Below are 9810 nucleotides of genomic sequence, written 5' to 3' on the forward strand. Positions count from 1 at the left end.
CACAAGAGCACTAAAAAGAATCAAGTGTATGGCAAGAAATATCCTTCAAGGCTCTTCTGGGATTTAACAGTAACCAATGAGGTCATTGGCTCAACATGCTGAAATAATCTGCTTTTAATTTAAAGCTTTATTGTTGAAGGCACAGTGTGACAATGGCTGGGTGAAAGCTGGGACTCACCAGTGCTCCTCATGGGTATGGTGCAGTGAATGCCACCTACACTGAACCACTGATAATATTGTATCATTAATTACAATGCTGGAACTCCAGAGAAGGAAAGCAGGCATGCTGTAGCCAGGCCTATTGGTGCCCAAAATGTGGAAAGTAATGGGACATCTTTTCACCATTAAAAAATCAAAGCTGTTCTTTCATTACTCAGTATGGTTTCCATCACTTAAAAATAACAGAGCAGAATGCTGAGCTGCCAAAGTACAGCACTGCTAAGGAACTGTTCATTCACTTGTGACATCATCAGCACAGGGACTGTGACCATCAGGATAATCAGAATCCATTTCTCATCTATTCCTTTTCAGAGTGTTCTGAAATAAAATGCAAAATAAAGAGCAGGACCCACCAGGGGACATGGGAGATGCTGTCATCATAAGGAACACACTGCTGAGTTTGAAGGTAGTGACTGACACACATCAACAACAACCTAAACCAGAAGAGACTGGTCAACCACTCACATCACAGAAATATTGTAAGATCTACTTTTTTAAACCAATTATGTGATTTTCCTAAAGTGTAAATCAAGTTGACAGCAAAGCCATCTACAAACTAATCTCACATTTTCCCCTGCTCCTGATAACAGCATTTTCTGTGCTTGGGGAGTTTAGATTCTTTGGGATATTGACTTCCTTTCTTATACAGCAATCTGGGATATCCAAAGAGACAAAGAACTCTTCTGACCTGTAGAACATGACCCATGGTCCTGATCCTCCCATTGTCCAGCACACTCCCAGCCTCATGTCCAGGGTTCCCCACCACACTGCAGAGTCACAGGATGGAACAGAGGGAGATGCACAGTTGATCTCATCCAAGCATAGTACCTGACCCCAAACATTGGGGAATAATAATAACAACAATAATTTTAACACTTTTGACTGAACTGTACATTTTAGAAGTCGCAGCAGACAGCAAAAGGCCAGGAACTTGGTGAGTGGAGGCAAAAACTGGCTCCTCCTCTCAAGAAACATCATTCTACATCCATGTTTACACCATGGTGTGTGGGAAAAGCTGATCCTGAGTTACTGCCAGTCCAGGTATAAAACCTAGCAGCCATTCCACACCACCTAGGAAAAGGCTGAGGTTAATTCTTGACAACAGAAACAACAACAACAACAATGGCCACTTTCATTTTGGATGCTTTTCTGAACCAGGCAAAGAGAGGAGGATGGAACCAGATGAGTTGTTTTGGTGGCAATGACAGCTTTTCCCAAAGTCAGCTGTTCAGGAAACTACAGCCTTCAGCAACACAGTTAAAGCAACTCTAATACTGAAGGAAAAAGCAGATGGCAAATTGATGGTAAATCCAAGTTTGCCATTGAGGTTCAAGGGGTGTCCAGAAGAAGTTCTGTCTCCTACACAGCTAGGCTCTTTCTCCCCTTTCCTGTACTGCCCCATGGAGTCAGTCAACAAACAGAAAAACAATTGCACCAAAAACTCTGCAGTTGTTTTACTCCAAGCCCTCAGGGAAAAAAAAAAAAGGCCTTTTATGCTTTTAATTTTCTGTTTTTCTCTTGCAATTTTGCCATTTGAGTAAATCAATTAAAATAACTGGATTATTTTCCTTGCCTAACCCCTCTAACCCACCTCTCCTCATCCTTCTCTGACTCTTACATTTAGACCTTCATTTTTCTCCTTCCTCCTCCCCTTTTTTTTAAACTCCTGGTTTGGAAAATTCCACAGCTGGAGTTTCACATTTCCTTTTGTCACCACATTGGAGACATTTGAGGAAGACAGTGAGGGCAATGTCACAACAGGCACAGTTACATTAGAGGCAAAGGGAAAAGACACATTAAAGCAAAGCAGGTTCCAGTCCAGTTTCCTGAGCCTGGCTAACCTTCCCCTGCCTTGCCATGACTGCCTGGCTGTTAAAATCCTCCATTTATCCCCATCTCTCTGGCTTAACTACATAATTTATTCCTCTTGCATCTCAGTCTTGTTTCTGGGAATCCATTCCTGCTACATACACCCCTCATCACCCCACACAGAATAAAATCATATACAACAGTAATAAAACTGCCCTGCACATCTGAAAGTGTCTGGTGTGAGCTGAGTGAGCAAAGCTTTGAAGAGTCCAATTCTCTCTTTTGACAAGTGCTGGGCCCTTCATTTCAAGCAAGACACTGAGGTGCTGGATCACCAGGGGACCTTCAGGCTGGACATCAGGAGGGATTTCTTTCCTGAAAGATTTGTCAAGCTCTGCAAGGAGCTACCCAGGGAGGTTTGGGGTCCCCATCCCTGGAGGTGTCTGAAGAACACGTGGATGAGGCATTCAGTGCTCTGGGCTGGGGGACAACGTGGGGATTGGGCACAGCTTGGACTCGACCTTGGACTTGACCTTGAGGTCTTTTCCAGCATTAATGATTCTGGGATTCTGTGAATAAGGAACATCCCAGAGCCTCAGAGGCTTCCAGGGAATGAGGGGTTTGACCTGACTGTGAGGCGTGTCCTACCACAGCCTTTCCAAGACATGGAGCATTACTGGAGCAGGCTGAGGAGATCTGTGCCCATGAGAACAGCCAGAACTGTGTGCTCTGCAGAGAGCACAAGCAGGGATGGGGACGTGCTGACAAGGCTGCACTTTGGCCAATGTGAAGGGAATGGCACATGCCCATCACACAGAGGCTGGGCCTGGTCAGGGAGTTCCCCTGTCCAAGCATTCAGGACCCACTCTGGCTGTCACTGTCCCTCCACCTGAGCTAGGACTGAGGCTCCTCTGCAGCTGCACCTCCACACCTCCAAACCTACCCAAACCCCTAACCCTAACCTCCAAACCTGTCCAAACCCCTAACCCTAACCCTAACCTCCAAACCTGTCCAAACCCCTAACCCTAACCTCCAAACCTGTCCAAATCCCTAACCCTGACCTCCAAACCTGTCCAAACCCCTAACCCTAACCTCCAAACCTGTCCAAACCCCTAACCCTGACCTCCAAACCTGTCCAAACCCCTAACCCTAACCCTAGGAGTGTGGGGAAAGCTGGGATTGTTCCTGTGCATTACCCCCATTCTGGTCCTCTTCTTTTAGCCTTTTAAGTACACTGTCATCCTTCTCTCTTTATTACCTGTCCCATAGGATCACTTGGACTTCTAAGTTTGGTCCTCCAACCCTCCATACCAGCAAGGGGCATGGAAGGGAAAGAGTACAGGTCACACACATCGTGGTATTGTAGAAAAGAGACACAGACTGAAGGTTGTTTGTGAAACAGAAGGTCTCAATTTGGATGAAAACCCATCCCAGAAAGCTGAAGGCAAGAGGCAGAGACGTGTTGGGTCCCACAGTCATTTCCTCACAAGCCATCAGGGACATGCTCCCCACTGGGTGCCCAATCACAAGAGGTGAGAAGATGTCCCTAAGGTAGAACACATGGCCATTGGGAGCAAAGAACAGGTTATGAAACAGAACCAGGGCTTCAGTGTGTGGCAGAAGGTGAAAAGGAACTGGTCCCAGTGGCAGGCAGCAGGTGGGCTCTGCAGGGAGTGGCATACCAAGCCCTAGGGACAGGAACCATTCCCAGATCACACAGCTGCCAGTACTGCTTGGTGCTGCTGGATCACCCCTCCCTTGTGGTGTGCGGCCCTTCCAGTGTTGCTGTCTGGGAATTCAGCCTCAGGAAACAGGTCAAAGACACGGGAGCCTCCCAGCACACCTGCCCTGCAGCAGGAAGGACACGCTTCCACAGCCATCCCACCAAGAGGGTGGGATCACAGGTGTGCCAGACCTGCTCCCACACCAAAACAAGGACACCACGTTGGACACTGCAATCCAGAGTTCTGAGCAACCTGGACACAACACAGCAATACTCACATTTCAGCTCAGCCCAGAAACCCCTCCATGCCCTGGGCTGCAGCAAACGAGGGGATTCTGCTCCTCTGCTCCGCTCAGGTGAGACCCCACCTGCAGCGCTGCTTCCAGCTCTGAGGGCCTCGGTACAGGAAGGACATGGAGCTCCTGGAGAGAGTCCAGAAGAGGCTGTGGAGATGCTCCAAGAGCTGGAGCTCCTCTGCTCTGAAGACAGCCTGGGAGAGCTGGGCATATTCAGCCTGGAGAGGAGAAAGCTCTTCTGAGAGCCCCTTCCAGTACCTACAGGAGATCTAAGAGAGCTGGAGGGGGACTCTGGACAAGGATCTGGAGTAGTAGGACAAGGGGGAATGGTTTCCCACTGCTAGAGGGTAGGGTTAGATGGGATACTGGGAAGAAATTCTTGGCTGTGAGTGTGATGAGACTCTGGTACAGGGTGCCCAGAGCAGCTGTGGCTGCCCCTGGATCCCTGGAGGTGTCCAAGGCCAGGCTGGACAGAGCTTGGAGCAAACGAATCTGGTGGGAAGTGTCCCGGCCCATGGCAGGAGCTGGAACAAAATGTGCTTTAAGGTCCATCCCAACTCAAAGCTTTCTGTGCTTCTGTAACACTCAAATATTGCCCTGGTGAGCTTAGATGGACCCTTCTCTCCTGCCTGGCGGTGTCAGAAGAAATCCCAGGGCTGTTTCCAGTCACTGCCACAAACACCCGCACACACGCGGAGCTCCTGGAGCTCTCCCAGCGCTGGTGCCGGCAGGAGCCGCTCCCGGGCGGGCTCGGAGCATCCCTGCCCTCGTGCGGTGTGCGGGAATCGCTGCAGCTCCGGCCGACAGACAGACACACGGACAGACACATGGACAGAGAGACAGACAGACACACGGACAGACTGACAGACAGACAGACAGACAGACACACGGACAGACAGACAGACAGACACACGGACAGACTGACAGACAGACAGACACACGGACAGACACATGGACAGACAGACACACAGACAGACACATGGACAGAGAGACAGACAGACAGACACACGGACAGACAGACAGACAGACACACGGACAGACAGACAGACAGACAGACACACGGACAGACACACGGACAGACAGACACACGGACAGACAGACAGACAGACAGACACACGGACAGACACATGGACAGACAGACAGACAGACACACGGACACACACACAGACACACACACAGACACACACACAGACACACACAGACACACACACACACACACACACACAGACACAGACACACACACAGACACACACAGACACACACACACAGACACACACACACACACAGACACACACACAGACACACAGACACACACACAGACACACACACACACACACACACAGACACACACACACACACACAGACACACAGACACACACACACACACACACACACACACACACACACACACACAGACACACACACACACACACACACACAGACACACACACACAGACACACACAGACACACACACACACACACACACACACACAGACACACACACACAGACACACAGACACACACACACACACACACACAGACACACACAGACACACACAGACACACACACACAGACACACACACACACACAGACACACACACACACACACACAGACACACAGACACACAGACACAGACACACACACACAGACACACACAGACACACACACACACACACACACACACACACAGACACACACACACAGACACACACAGACACACACACACACACACACACACACACAGACACACACACACACACACACACACACACACACACACACACAGACACACACACACACAGACACACACAGAGGCACTGGCACAGCCCCACAGGTCCCCATATCCAGGACAAGGGGCTCTGCTGTTCACACACACTCACAGATTGTGCCTGACAGGTCCCATCCATGTGACAGATGCACCCCAACCCCCAACAGACACACGGATTTGAAGCTGAATTTATCACAAGAGGTTTTTACAGCACTTCTCAGACCACCCTTGTGAGACTTCTCTTACAATATTCCTGAAGACACCCCCCAATTCCAGAGCCTTGATATCCCAAGGTTATGGGATTGACTTTAAATTCACTCAAAGCTCTCACCTAATGGACAGAACAATTTGAAAAATTATCCAAAGTCCCAGCTCAGGAACCAACCATTCTGTGATTCCTGTGAAAGCTGGAAAAATTCTGAACTACAGACACAGCACACCAGAAAGCACAGCCAAAGGCAGCTATGAAAATACATAGACCTAAGGCCCCAGCAAAGAAATTTATCTGACGTCTCAGAGATCCTATTGAAGGGATATTTAGAAAATGTCCTCAGGGTATCACTGATGAAACAATTGTGAAAATCATCAAGGCAATTTAAAGCTGACCTAGAGTCAAAACCATATGGATTTACTGGGAATATGTTGGTGATTCTAAAGTTGCCCCAATAACATCACATAAAAGCCATTTTGGAAGTGATCTGTAATGTCAAAGCATGGCAATAAACACCTCATTAAAAGGACCATTAAAAAAAAAAACAACCAAAAAATCCCACAAAGTATCCAGTATTAAAAATCTTTTGTGTGATATTTGGAAGTATTCTCATGAGGGCCTTTTGAAGGGATTTGTACAATGATCCCTCCATTTTTTATGGTTATGTTTACAATGGCTCCTCTGTGGGAATTTGGGCTTACTCTTGATAGCTCCTTGGCAGTATTTTTGGTCTCCTCAGTGTGTTTTCACAATAGCTCCATGATGGAGGTAGGGTATTTTTACAAGAGGCATTTCTTAGATTTTTTGGAGACAGTTTACATAATGGTTATGTAATGGTGTCTTTGGGAAGGATCAGAGATGGGATTTAAAGGTCGGAGTGATGTTGTATTTATGAGTGTTTTCCCTGTAAAGTCACATTCACTGGACCCACTACATGCCATGAAGAGCAAAGTGGAGACAACCACAGTCACTCTGACCTCAGGGAAAGGTAGAACAGCAAGACTGTGGACAGCTGAAGATGACACTACCCTGCAGTTCATGGGAGGAGAGAACTGCCACCAGTATTTCCATCCACGACTGCAACAATTCCAAACAGATCACCTGAGATCACCAACCTGGTCTGGTTTCCTCTTTCACCACTCCCCTGACAGCGAGCATGAGTTTCTCACACAGGGATGCAGCTGACTTGCTCCACAGTGCAGCCAGACTGAAAACCACCATGTAAAAAGCGAGGGATCAAAGAGTCTGGCTTCTTCCATGATCACAGCCACAACAGTCTTGCCCATCCCAAACTGGTAAACCACTGCTGAGAAAGAATCTGGAGCTCCCTGCTGCTGCTCAGACTTGAAGGAGAGCCTGGGTGCACACTGGCCTGTTTTTCCAGGAATATCAGTTTCTCTGATATAAGAAATCAGCTGTTCCTTCTTTTCAGCTGAAGAACATCCATTGGGTAGCTGGACTGGAAGAGAATAAAAACATTTCTTAACCCAAGGCTTGCAACGGGAGCTGAAATGTAGTAACTGCATTTTTGTCCTGGAAACTGCAGCACAGGAATTGAGAACAGACTCAGGCTCCTCAGATGAGCAGCTCCATGCAGGAGCTGAAGCCAGGACACTTGGCAGCATCCTTTGAGTGCCTCTGGCTGGTAAAGGATTATCCTCCAGAGGATGAATGTTCTCAAGAGGATATTCTCAAATCCGGTGGTGGCTTTTGTTAGTTTTGACATAAGAGACTTACAGTCAATCCAATTCCAACATTTCTTCCTCTGACTTCCCCAAACCATCCTTCTCCCACAGCACCACGATTTTCATGCCCTGCAAGCACTAAGAATGTGCCTAGTGTGGGACCAAAGAGATGAAAGTTCTGGGAAAAAAGGAAACTTCTAATAACAGAAAATATTTTCTCTGTGAATGAACAATAAAACACATCAGTCTTGTGTCTAGAAGTACATGAGCCTCCAAAACACTTTTTATAACTGAAGTATTTCAAATAAATCTTTTTTTTCATCAGTCAGAATCATTTGTAATGGTCCTGCCTATACTCAGGCTAAAGCTCTCCTTGCTATCTCATGGGCACATCTGGTTTGTGTCTCCAGAGTTCTTGCACACCTCCACTCCTCAAACACCACAGTGCAGTGCCTGAGTCACACAGGCTCTGTGAGCTCCTGAAGGTGTGAAGGCAAACTCATAAACATACAGTAAATTGTGTTGCACTTTTCTTCCTTTGAGATATAAATTTTAATTTCAATATGCAATTTTTACTGTGGCTGTCCTAAATTTTCCCCAGATTTTTTTTTTTTTTTTTTTAAATGATAGAATTATAGATAGAACATCTGAGCTGGAAAGGACACACAAGGATCATCAGGTCCAACTCCTGGCCCCACAAGGACACCCCATCAATCCCACCCTGTTCATCCCTGAGAGCCTTGTCCAAACACTCCTGGAGCTCTGGCAGCCTCGGGGCTGTGCCCATTCCCTGGGGAGCCTGGGCAGTGCCAGCACCCTCAGGGGGAAGAACCTTTCCCTGATCTCCAGCCTGAGCCTGCCCTGGCACAGCTCCAGCCCTTCCCTGGCTGCTGTCCCTGTCACAGAGAGCAGAGATCAGAGCTGCCCCTCATGAGGAGCTGCAGCCCCCAGTGGGGTCTGACCTCAGGCTCCAGGGTGAACAGACCAAGTGTCCTCAGCCACTCCTCCTGTGGCCCATCCAGACCTTTCCCTATTTCCATGGCCCATCTTTGGACACTCCAATAGCTTCAGATCCTTCTTGTACTGAGGTGTCCAAAACTGCCCCCTGGACTTGAGGTGAGGCTGCACCCATGCAGGTGGTGGGGGAGCCACCACTTGTTCCAAACAGGCCTTTGATATCCCCAGGGATTTCATCTGTAGCCTCAGGAAACCAGCACCAGGTGGATACAGAGGACAACTGTTGGGAAAGGAGGAGCACAGAGAGCACTAAGCAGGCATATGCTGCCTCTTTCCTCCGTTCTTCCAGGCTGTATCTCTCATGCACTGAGTCTGCTTTGACACTCTGGTCACACATCTCTCCTGACTTTAAGCTCCCAGAGGACCAGATGATGATGCAGTCTGACACACATACTGGTACCTGCCTCCAGCATAGTAACTTCTGCTTGAGTTGGAGCTACAGAACAAGGTGCTGCCGACTTTAAAATCCCTTCTGGCAGAGTATCTGCCAGCTCTGAAGGTAATGGTAAACTGACCTCCTTGTAAAACATTGAATTCTCATCTCCAGCTGCTGGATCTTGACAATCATTTGCTTCTTTAGCATGGCTGAGGTCAAATGAACACTCCAATCTCTCATTCCATGTACAGCCTCCAAACAGACTGACCCTGGTTCTTGGAAAAGGAAGCTTATGAATTAATGATCAGCCTCCAGGCCAGGATAACATCACAACCTCGATGTACAGATTCCTTAAGCCTTACTCTTTTCTACATTTAGCTGGGAATTTATCTCAGGCTGCTGACAATGACTCTACACCTGACTGTATGGATGGATTCAGGTTTTAAAATTCATCCCCAGGCAGGATTGGAAACAAGCTCAAGGGCAGGAGGGGAGCGGAGGCGGCTCAGGGCTGTCAGCTGGAGGCGATCTGCCGGAGATGTTGAGTTGTGTGTGTGGGAAGAGCTCAAAAATAGTATTCATTTAAAAATTCTGGGATCTAAAGCAGGCTCACAGCTTGGCTCCTGCAGCCCTGGCAAAGCCAGTTCCAGGGGTTCAGCCAGCAGGACCCACACCAGAGGAGGGGAGGCCTGTGCCCGGGCAC

The sequence above is a fragment of the Poecile atricapillus genome, chromosome 23 (assembly GCF_030490865.1).
Source record: "Poecile atricapillus isolate bPoeAtr1 chromosome 23, bPoeAtr1.hap1, whole genome shotgun sequence".
NCBI classification, from domain to species: Eukaryota; Metazoa; Chordata; class Aves; order Passeriformes; family Paridae; genus Poecile; species Poecile atricapillus.